Below are 12,177 nucleotides of genomic sequence, written 5' to 3' on the forward strand. Positions count from 1 at the left end.
TTTTTTTGTGTATATAAATTATAAATAATTATTTGGCCAACAATCAAACAACTGATAGCAGTCCCTGCACTGCAGCCATGGAAATGCTTTCCGCAACAAATGTTGCACTTCCTTGTAGGAAATGTGTGTAGTGCACCCTCCTGGATCCCTCATCATCAACGCCAACGCCAACGTCATGACTGACTCTGAGTCTCTGAGCACAGCTATCCATCCAGCCGACTGGCCCAATCATCTGCTCAGAGTTGAGCCCCGGATCACCGACAATTTTCCAACACGATCGTCGTTTTGTGTGTCATCGTTTGATTTGTCATTATCATCGCGCACATTTCGTGTCCGACTCTGCATTCATCTCCATCTTCGCATTCTCATTCGTTTCTGTTTCTTCCCCCACTCCCTGACGAAATCCGCTCACGGAGCAGTTACAGAAACACGAAAATTACAATGGCAACGATCCGATGCGATCCGTTCGCGAATATCACTAATAACCGACTTGTACTCGACGTCGTCGGGCGTCGTTGTTGTTGTTGTTTCTGTGTGTGGGACCCTCAGCTGACAGGGCCCGAGGATGGAGGGTAGACAGTGGAACGGGCCGTGTAGTTTGCCTGGAGACTCCAGTTGTTATGCAATTTCAAACAGAGTCTACTCAGTGGGGTCTTCAATCCATTGTTAGAGGGACTACAAAATACTCGTAATAATGTTGTCAGACTTTTGGCTTTTTGTGTGTGAGGAAATAGAGCTTATGGAATTATTTTATTTTATTTTTTTTGTTAACTTTTCACTTCCTTTTCCAATTACATAAACATAAAATAATTAACCCGAACTCCTCTGCATCCAATTTTGCAACCAAATTATACTTCCAGCTTTGGGGATCAGCATTGTATATATTTACGATAATTCAGCGAAAATATTCCTGTCAAATGAAATGAGTCTCCTCCAATCTTCTTCTCATGCTAAAAAGCGCAACAGCCAAAAGCAGGCCACTGCTGAGCTCCGGCTGGGCATCGGAGATTGGCAAATGGAAATGAAATGAAAAATGGTCTAAGACAAGTGTCCGACAGGCAGTCGGGCAGGCAGTCCATCAGTGGGGCAGGCAGACACAATGCTGAATCAAAGCTTGATTGTGGGGTGGAGGGGGAGGAGCTGCAAAGAGAATTTTTAATATAGACAAAACTTGACATTTAAATTATGGGAACAAAAGATCACACAGATTTGTGCGAATCCAAGAAGAGAAACTAAAGAGGAAACTGCAAAATAATTTGAGGCACTGCCACCTGCAAGGGTTTTAGGACACCAAACAACAAAAATGAAGTATAAATCGGAGGTAAAAAAACAACAGAGTAGAGGGGAAATAAATAACTTACAGAACTGACTTACTTTTATGAAATGTTTTCTGGCGTTTGTGGAATTGAAAACATAAACCTGAATGGTTCTAGGTTTCATTGAATTTTATATCCCATATATCTCATATTAAATGCTCAAAACCTCAGCTCTTGTTGGCCAGTGTAATGAGCGGAAGATCTGCATCTCGGCCTACACTTAACTCTGCTTCGCCTCTGCCACGGTTGAATGCTCTTTTCGTACCTTTTGCTGTTGCTTTTGGGGCTTCACATAATACACTTGGATCTGGTTATTGTTTAATTGGGAATTGGTCATTTCTCTTCCCCTTCTCCGCTTTCCGTTGCCCATTAATTTTCGATTCCAGGCAACAACATCTCATCGAGCAATAAATATGCTGCTCATAATAATTCTAATTGCTTTTCAAATAAACACAACAAAATGGGAAACAAACTTTCGGAACAATAAACAATTTACCGTACTGGGGGCCCATGGAACATTAGCCGGCCGCAGAAATAATATTTACAGCAATTAGGCGCCCTAACAAAATAATATTAAAGAGATTTATAAACGCCAGCACTGCCCCCGGGACTGAGTGAATTATGAAATTATCGGTGTCTGGGCATTGCAGTGCCTCGGCGAGCAGACCCCATGGGGGGACGTGGAACCAAAAGGTGTAAATGCCCAGAAGCGCCAGTCGAGTGTGAGGAGAGGAGTCGAGCAGTAGCCGTGTAACGCCAATGTGCAGCATCATCTCTCTACCTCCAGACTCCAATCTCGGACTCTACGCGACTCCTCCCCAGCGGGATGCCCAGCGGCTCGCCGCTGCACCGCCCGCTGCGTTAATCGCCCGCTTAAAGATGTTTTAATCGCTTATTACATTCGCTGCGCCTGTCGTCGGTCGTCGTTCAGAGTTCCACCTTCTGCTGGAGATCCGTAGAGGTGGAACTGGAGGTGGAGTTGCAGTCAGTGGGCACCAGCGGCTACTGTTTCTGGGCTCTTTTTTTGGAGTTTGTGTTTTGACAGGGATTATGCTTAATGCTTGTTAAGAATAATTTTGGAATTAGTCATGGAGATGGGTCTTCAATATGATTAGAGTAAGGTAAAGGTTTATCAGCATGTCTGTTAGTTTTCATTTTATGAATGACAGACTTCTCTCGAGAGGTCTATATATCTTCATTTTTCGGCACCTATTCTTAAGAAACTTTACTTAGACTCTCACACTCACTCCTCACACATTTGCCATGCAAAATTTAATTTTATTCTTCTGCCAAATCAAATCCAAATCGAGTCAAAACACAGCCTGTATCCAGTCTCACTTTGGGCCAACAAATTGCAGTTAAATCTGTGAGTTTCCATGCTGCATCTGCATCCGGTTTGGGTTTATTCGCGCGTGGGTCGAGCCCTGGGTCCACCATCGAATAACGACCATCGGCGACGACCATCGAGTTGAATGCAAAGTTGTACATTTGTTTGTTGCATGAATTATGATCATATTCCGGCGACAAATTCGCATCTGCCCTGCCAGCAGTGTGTCCCTCTCTCTGGCTCTGGCTGGACCACTAAATGGTCATCAGACCCTGCACTCCCCTCGCACCTCCTCCGTGGCTGGAACTGCCATATTTTTATGCCACTTCTCGCACATGTTTGTCGCGCATGCAAAAGTGTCGAAATATTTATGTTCCGCAGGTTAGAGACACAACTCGTTGTCGCTGTTGTCGTCGTCGTGCATTGAACATTGCTCAAAAACAAACAAAAAATACCCAAAGATGCAGGAGATGGCACAAGGGAGATCGGTGAACGGTGGACTCCTCGTGTTTTATTGAATGAAATGGCGCGCCTGGCGTTGATTCATAAATGTGTGGCCAAGTCCAGCCCAGACTTGGGGCCTGGTCTTGAATCTCGCTGACTCGTTTTGGAGAGTCTGCAGCGGCATATGCAAATGTGGAGTGGAGTCGAGTCGACCTACGCATGGGCACTTTGAATAAAATAAGATTTGTGGCCTGGGCGCAACAGCGAGGTGCAAATGATTGCCGCAAAATAGCACACAGCCTCCAGGGTTCTGGGTTCCAGCTTCAGGGTCCAGCTCCAGTCCGGTGGCTATCAGATTTCACATGTAAAATTTATGCTGCGCCTGAGAATTACAAATCAATGAGATGCGCTCCGTTTTGCATTCGCCAGGAGCCTCGCAGACGGGGGGGACTCATAGAAAGATGGCCGACTGCTTAAAGTAGACAACATTTAGAGCTAATTTGAATAGGTTTGTGCACAGCAGAGATGCAGGAATATCTCAAATGCAGCTCCAAATATCAATCAGTTGCCCATTGGCTCTGATCTCCCCTTGACTCGTTTTATTGTGATCTTTCCCCGTGATTTTCATCGCTTGATGCAGGCGATTGATTTCTAAATAACTCGTTAATAGAAATTCAGCCACAGATTTGGAAAATTATTTTGGGTTCTTCTTATTTATGTGGCGGGCTCTGGTGGAATGCGCTGCCGTACCATCATCCCAGTGTCCCACTCCATTTGCCAGTCAAATTTCTCTGTGTACGATATATTTTTATTGATTTTTGGTTTTGTCTCATAATGAGCCGCATTGGTGTCTGTGGGTCTGGCCGGGTAGGAGACTGCGAGGCAGAGAGACAAAAGGAAGCCATAAATTAGCTCTATGAATCAAACAGATATCTGATTTCTGGTCACTGATAAAATATTTATATACTCATTTCATTCAAGGCATAACTCTTTCACTCTTCCACCGCTTCTCTGGTGGTTCTTTCGGTTCTCTCTCTCTCTCTCTCTCTCACTCCCTCTCTCTCTCTCCCATTTTAATGGCCAATATTTCGTAACGATTCTCCGGCAGACATTTGGTCTCGGTCCCAGCACAGACCTACAGGAGACACTGGGTCTCAGGGTCCGAGTGGCCCCTAGATGATATCATGTCATAAATATTAGTCTCAGAGCCGGCTTATTAGTTTCGTTTCGTTTCGTTTCGTTTCATTTGGTTTCCCTCATTGATACGAAGTGGAATTATGGAAATCAACGGCTGATCATCGCGAGATAGCATGCAAATCTATCCGTTTGAATTATCCGTATCTATATTAACGGTTTACACATCTCATGGAGTATTTTGGTTGGCATAACTCTGGATGAATAGATTTAGCTGTTTTTTAAGGCATATTTGCTTACAATATTTCTGTTGGCTTTGCCTATTGCAATCCCTAAACAAAACATAAACGCTGCAACGCAAAGCAAGAACGACGGAGAGCGAATTCAGATGAGAGCGAATTCAGGCGAGAGCGAAGAGCAGATCGTCGAAAGAGAGGCGCCGAAAGAGAGAGTCTCAAGCCAGCCTGCGACGCAAAAGCTTGCGTAAGAGAACAGACGAATTACTTTAAAGCTCACAAAACGATGCCAAAACCTTTCTGGAAACTGCGAACCAACTTTAATGCCAACCAGTATCCATCTATCTAATATCTATCAATTTCAGTTGATGGCTCATGTGTTTGCTGCGAAACGCTTCTCCGGCTAGCAATTTGCGGAAAACCGGCAGCAGCACGGGGCGGCACCCACTGGCAACTGCAATTAGAGGAGAGAGAAGAAAAAAGGCGAGCAACTTGGAAAACATAAGCTATAATCCATTTCTACACATAAATCCAATTAGGATTTGGGCAAAAGACTTGCCACTTCTGGGGGCAGCGATGCCCGAACGCCTGACCCAACGATGATAACGTTTCCAGCTGCCATCCACAGAACCATTCACAGAACCCCCAACCCTGCCACATCCATGCTCACTGTTCTGACATGTGGGGAAAATCAAAGCCAATACTCTCGCTGAAGTAAGACAAAAGTAAAAGTAAATCACTCGACGCGATTTTCGCTAATAACAAAAATGATTTGGCCAAGTGCTCGACAGGGGGAGTCCTGTCCTGTACCGGAATGGGATTCCAGTGAGTCAATACTCCTGGGAGACATTACCGTATGTGTACGTACACGTATGTGATGCCACATGGCGATAATATACCCTCCCACTCTGCCTCCTGGATAGCTCCTGTTGCGGCATTTCGGCTTGGCCTCTAATGAACTCAATCAAAAATCGATTTGTAGAACTGGATAAGTTCTCGGCCCATCGGGGGTTGGAATGGGTATGAGCTGGTATAGATTGCACTGATATACATACATCAAATGGAATTTATGAGATAAATTGGCCAACAGATTGACCCCGTGGCAGCGGCAGAACTCAAACTCAAGCCCGAACCACGCTTATGAAAGGGAATTATTAATATCCCCATAAGCTGAAAGTTTTTATGTTGCACTCGATCTCCGGATACCCTGAAGGAACATGTCAACTGTCAGCGTTCGATGCAGGGCCATTAAGTAAGAGAAATCCCATATAAGTGTCTTCCTGTCCGAGAGCGGAGATGGGGGACGGGGTAACGGGCTCTTGGAAAAATATTGTCATCATAAAGCGAGGCAAAGAAGCCGTTAAATATTATTAAGGAGACCATTTAAATTCATTAATGAGCCAAACTCTCGATCTGCGGACTCTACCAAACGAGCTGGGATTTACATACTGGGAAAGAGTTGAGGCAGAGGTTCCTACCTGAGTCCCCAGTCGAGGGTTCCCAGTCACGAAAATGAAAGACGAGCGGACCCAGAGTCTGTCTGCCACAGACCCCATCCCATGCCATTCCAAGTTCGTTTGTCCGATGCGGCACATCCTCGTTAAAACAAATGAGAGATGCGACAAAATACAAAAAAGACGAAATTAAATTAAGCAAATGAAAGCCCACGTTGACAATTTTCATATCTCTCGCAGTCTGAGGCTGATGCTTCGGGGTCTCACTCCCAGTCCCAGTCCCAGTCCCAGTCTGGCAGTCTGATTCTGTTTCTGGCCAGCGAATATTGGCGAATATTGCTTAAAAACGTCAATAATTCATTTGTTATGCCTGCACATTGAATGTCCCCACCGACATGGCCAGCGATATCGCCACAGTCCGCAGGCCCAAACCTTGAGTCGCCTTGAGTCGCGTGTTGAATGTGGAGCGCGGATTTGTGCGCGGCGCTTATGCAAATTAAGATGAAACAGAAGGCGATCCTTGCCAGAGAGTCCAAAATTTAGTAAATCTTTATGCGACAGTGAACCTGTTTATCGACAGATTCGCATATTCAGGTTCTGCGGGTTTTCATTTCAAATTGATTTCTCGATAATTGCAAGGGGAAAAGTGGTCAAAGCTTATGGAGAAAGAAGAATGCTTCTAACCTACCATAATTATTTCCTAGTTTTTCCTAAATGTGTGTAATTTTCCATCCTCTCACCACGCAGGGATGATTCCTACAGCAACTCCTTATCTCCTTGTTCTTTACATTTCCCCCCTTTTAACGTGCCTTGCCAACAATTTAAGAGAATTAAAAAATTGCCTGTCCCAGCGTGTAATCGAAACCATTTATCATTTTTGAACTTTTCGGCGCGTCAGCGAGTCCGATTCCGTCTGCGATTGCGTCGACGAAACGCCGTCAGTTAGCCAACAAATTCATCATTAATTTTCCACATTATGTAAACACGGATGCAGAGCGGAAACAGAAACTGAAAACATTTCGAGAGTGCCAGGGAAATGAGAGAGAGAGAGAGAGAGAGAGAGAGTGCTGAAAGGGCAGGCTGACATTTTGATTTCCGTAATAAAGTAATTAATGATCGTGGCAGTCGGTACAATCGGAGTTACAATCGAAATCGGATCAGTGTCGCGTCAGACATGCCGCAACCCCCTCTGACCACTCAGCGGTCCCAGGAGCGGCGCCACTAATGATGACATTCAAATGAGGGAGAGACTTCGCACCGCTCCAGCGAAAGACTTTGCACATGTAATTAAGTTGCTACCGTCCCAGTCACAGAGTCACAGAGATCCATTCGCAAATGCGTATCCCCGAGCAAGGGTTTCGAGTGCACCCTGGAGACGACTCATTTATCATTTGAGCGGTTCCCGCCGGCTGGTGGCGTGATTATTTTGACATAATTTTTATTAATGAATCTCCTCGATCGGCACGCAAATAACGGAGATCGAAGGCCGTACCCACTGACCGACTATGCAGAGTTTTCCATTCTACCTCTTTGCTGCAATGCCATTTTTTCTGCAAAAATTGTATTCAAAATTCATATTATGGCCGCGACTGTGCGTAGAATAATTTAAGGCCCCGGAGGCTCAAGGCCTCGAGGGAGCTGACATCTAAGCGTCGACGTGAAAAACTCTCGACCGAATGACATTTATGGGACAAATGCTCCACTCCTTCATACTTGAGCACAGTGCGTTTCACAGCTGTAAGACTTTGTTGTCGAACTAATCAAAGTTCGATCGATTGGAGTTTCATTTTTGTTTGATATTCTATAGATTTATATTGGCATGAAACGCATATTATGGCTGTCCGTGTGGGTATGGCTATGCGAATGACGTTTGCTGTTTTGCAGTTGGCCGTTCCCAGGCGGACTGCCACTGGGGCCCGTGTCTCGTCTCGTCTCGTCTCCGTTCCGAGCAGAACACGACCGAACCGACCGCAGAGCTTCTTAAATTTTGGCGCCATCAATTTGGCTGCGGAATCCAGCGGAATGTGCACGAACGACTAAAAAAAGGAGAGGGCCGAAAGTTACTTTTCCACATTGTTGGACGGACGTTAAGTAGGCGCCACAAAAGCAATTTCCAAATGCACAACAAAAAAATGAGGCAGGTCGCCGGAATCAGAGGCAGTCGAAGCAATTCGTCAATGGAATTCCGCCTGCGAATTAAGGATGCGACATTTCAAATATGATTTACGTTCGGGTCCAGGAACAACAGTCTCCAGCAGAGTCTGCCTCGACTAATTTAATGCGAGATGAGGAGAAGAGAGCGCGTATGAATGAATATGTATGAAAAGCATGTTTGCAAAAGCAGTGCACTGCCTTGCCGAAAGATGATTAATGACATGCAAGCAGTTTACTGCATGCATTAGCAGTGATTATATTCTTTACATTATAACCATTTATTAACTAATTGTAAACATTTATTAAGGCTTGGATACCAAATGAATAAAAATATTTGCACATAATGAAATTCTATGAATTAAAAGCTTACACCAATGAACACCAATTTTTCAAACAGCCATTGTCATATGCATATGGTTCCACCTTCATAACATCAACTTCCAACAAGAAAGCATACATTCGTACATACATACATATTAAAACCAAAACACACTCATATGTAATTGTGTGAGAGTGCCTGCGCCAACATCGACGCTTTGTTGGAGAAACAAACTAAGCGTAAGCTGCGAAATCAATGCAATGTATATTGCATAAAAGGTAAGGAAGTTCCCATTGAGTTACATACAGTCAAAGAAGTCTTAAGTGCATGCTAGACTAAGTACCTAACCCACTGGACAATTTACCTTCTGTCTGAGGCTGAGCATTCGCTCATTCGATCGAACTCGAGCTGAGATATCGTTTGACAGCAGCAGCAGTCACAACAACAAAATGTTCGTGTGGGCTGCAGTGTGTGTGTGTGTGCTTGAGTGTGTCGGGAGCTTTAACAGCGTTTACTTCTAGTCTTTGATCATTGATAAGAAAAGGGAAGGGGCAGCAGCAGCAGCAGCAAAAGCAACAATAACAACATTTGCATTTTGCATTTGTTTAATAATTTAGTTTATTATATTCTGTTATTACTTTGACATGCTTTATTCGTGCCCGCTGCCTGCATTTGTGTTTGCATTGCATATTTATGCATATTTTATATTCATAACTTGTCGCTCTTTTCGCCGCCGTTGCCTAGCCCGGGTACGATGCAAAGCTTCGGCTCAGCTGCAGCCATTCGTATTCACAGACGAAGGCGCAGGTAGAGGCACAGTTGTAACCGTTTATCGAGCAGCGATCGATGCAGCTTGTTGTCATACCCTCTACCACAGAGTGTTGGGGTGGATTATGTACTCGAAAAGAGAGAAGGAAATGACCAAAGAAGACTAGAAAGTCCGTGTAGCGGGTATCTTTTAGTCGGTTTGCTTTACTCCTATCATTTGTTGTTGCCATATGAGTGTCCAATAAATTGGCAAGGCACAGAGACAAAGTCATGTGGACACCTTGACACCGTCCACGTCACTGGCCCACTCCGCAATCCCCACGCTGCCCCCGTCCAACAGCGGGGTGAGTTATGCGGCAACATCGAGAGTTATGACAATTCTCGACGACAATTCGAGTTCGAATGCGAATGAATGCAGCTCCAGAGTCAAATGCATGAATATGAATGCCAAGTGCTCTGTAATAATTTCAATATCTAATTGGCAGAGGAAAAATCATGGCGAAGCGTTACGCTAGCCGGGTTTTCTTAAATTATGAGGTTGACTAGATGGAAATCTGTTTTCTCGTTGGGTATAGCTGGTAACGTTAGTGACCATGACTAGTACGGAAAAGTTGAACAATTTTATAGTATTTATTCAGCTACATATCGTAGAATATATTTTAAACTAACTCTCCTATTTCCTCATGCCAAAATCCATCTTGATGGGTTACATACAGGTACGCCCGTATGCATTAAAAATAAATATTCACAAATTCCAACAGTTGTTTATATCTCTGGAAATCCATAGTCGAGAAAAGTGTTACAAGCAAAAGCTGCGTTATGATGTCGGTTGTCGGTACCCACTCACATACTCGCAAAAACAAGTAAAAGCTCTTACAGAACCGCTCAAGACAATTCTGTCTGTCTGTGTCTCAATGTAGTGCCGTTGTCTTGTGCAGCCCGCAAAGCATAAACGGTGCACATCCATGTACAGTGCGTTACAAAAATATGAGATTGTTGGAGGCAAATTTTCCTGTTGGCAAGGAAAATCGTATGTTTTTGGTATCAACTTTATGATGATTACTTATGTGGCAGTTACTGTTCGAATGCACTTTCATAATATTTGAAGACCAACAGTCTTATAGTTATGCAACCCACAGCAATCTTTTACATTTGTCGCTTCTCGCTTATAAGCGTAGACCACGCTGGGGCTGGCTCTGTCTCTGGGGTAATTAGTTCCAAATCAGCAACTTTCCATAATCGAAATAAATCGCATTTACAACGCTCGTGAAGAGTTCCCGAACATTGGCCCTGGGGCTATACACTCCGCGGTTCTTGGCAGCTGTACTGCACAAGTCATAAAGGCGTTCAAACATATTTAAAAATCGGTTAATTGCCTTCCCAGCACCCATTCGGTTGGGCAGTTTAAGTGCCCGCCTGGACATGGGGGGCTCTGTCTCTGGCTCTGGCTCTGGCTCTTTCTCTCTCCCATTCGATGCACCTCGCAGCAAGCGGTAATGAAGACTACTGACAATGGCACTAGACATGGACTCCTCTGGCCTTTCAGCTCTGCTACCCTCTGCCAGCTTTCCCCCCTTCCTCCACTCTGCAATAACCACCCACTAAAGCTTTAGTTTCGCTGCGATCTGAGCTGCAGTCCAAGACCCGAGAGTCTGTTTTACGAGGGTGTCAGCAGTTACGCCTAGTTATGAGTTATCAAATCGGTTTGCACTCACCAGGGACGGAGGCAAAAAAAGAAAGCTTTTCATGAACTTCTTTAGAACTTCTGCAGCCCTGCTGCCACCGCAGAAGCCTTCAACCTTCGGCCCTTTTAAGGCCAACCGATTTTTATGTTCCTCTCGCGATGATTTATATGCGTCAGTGTCTTTCGAATACCTTTTATATTGCATGACGAATCGAGCGACGGCAATTAGATCTTGCCGAGCGGATCTGCACAGAGCGGAAATTGCACATCGTCCGGAGTTTCAATTTCAGTTTCAGTTTTCAGTTTTCAGTTTTCAGTACAAAAGAAAGTCAAACTTAAAGTCAAAGTAGGTAGGAACTGTGGGAACTTTGCTTCGATTCGGGTTTTGGGATGCAATTGTCGAAGCTTTTGATGAGTTTTGGCTTCGTTTTAATTACGTGGCCCATTTGCTGACATTTTCACACGATATTTTGGCCAAGATACGAATTTTCGTCAAAATTTTGATGGCAGATGGGAGAGATTAGAGAGACGCATTTTATGGCTGGGACGTGTGCGCGAATTCGAGTAGCTAATCGGCCCAGTTAGTGCTTAACCGACAGTCCAACATTTCCATTCACTTACCCATTCCCATGAGTCTTTCACATACCCCTACCCATGCCATAGCCCACAGTCCCTCACATTTCATGTATGAACACTTTTTTACATATTTGCTGCCGATGCCGATGCCGATGCCGCTGCCGCTGCTGCCCGCACGAAATTGGGGTAATTTGAACGTGTGACTGCGGCATGTCTGGGTCGACATTAGAATTATGGCGGGACCGGTGGGGCCAACTGGGGGACAGCATGGGTATGGTGTTATGGTATGGGTTTTCATTATTATGCATGGCGCGACGCCGCTGATTATTGCCAACTAAAATGAAATAAAGAAACCAAATTAAAATATGTACATATGTAACAGAGGCACACACGTCGCATATGTGTAGCTCGCAACTTAGTAGCAGTCAACTATGGGCCAAATGAAATGCTAAATGCCTTTTTCCAAACACTCACGCACTGGCCCCCAGACCCGCCACCCCAGAGTCACCCCTATGCTAATTTCCCCGCAGGCTTCGTGGGGCATTCCAGTCGAGTCAATAAAACATAATGAGCGCATAATAAAACTCACTTACATTTGCCATTAATTCCAGAGAATCTAGTTAGGTGCCAGCTACAGGAAGATGGCGGTTTGTTTGGTAGAGCAAACTTTCTAGGCAAAAGCTTACACAACAGAGAACAACTGAAATATAAATAAATCTTTGATAGCTATACTTTGTATTGTTCATCACATGCCAATACTGTCAA

At 44.5% G+C, this 12,177-nt stretch overlaps 1 long non-coding RNA gene across 1 annotated transcript; it reads right to left on the reverse strand.

Moving 5' to 3' along the window:
* Nucleotides 1-826: 826 nt before the first annotated feature.
* LOC117581973 lies at nt 827-12,177 on the reverse strand. Its single transcript, XR_004573695.1, has 3 exons — nt 12,006-12,177; nt 11,458-11,746; nt 827-1,140 (listed from the first exon to the last, which is right to left on the reverse strand). It is a non-coding gene; the product is annotated as an uncharacterized LOC117581973 (long non-coding RNA).

Source organism: Drosophila guanche, unplaced genomic scaffold, assembly GCF_900245975.1.
Source record: "Drosophila guanche unplaced genomic scaffold, DGUA_6, whole genome shotgun sequence".
Classification (NCBI taxonomy): domain Eukaryota; kingdom Metazoa; phylum Arthropoda; class Insecta; order Diptera; family Drosophilidae; genus Drosophila; species Drosophila guanche.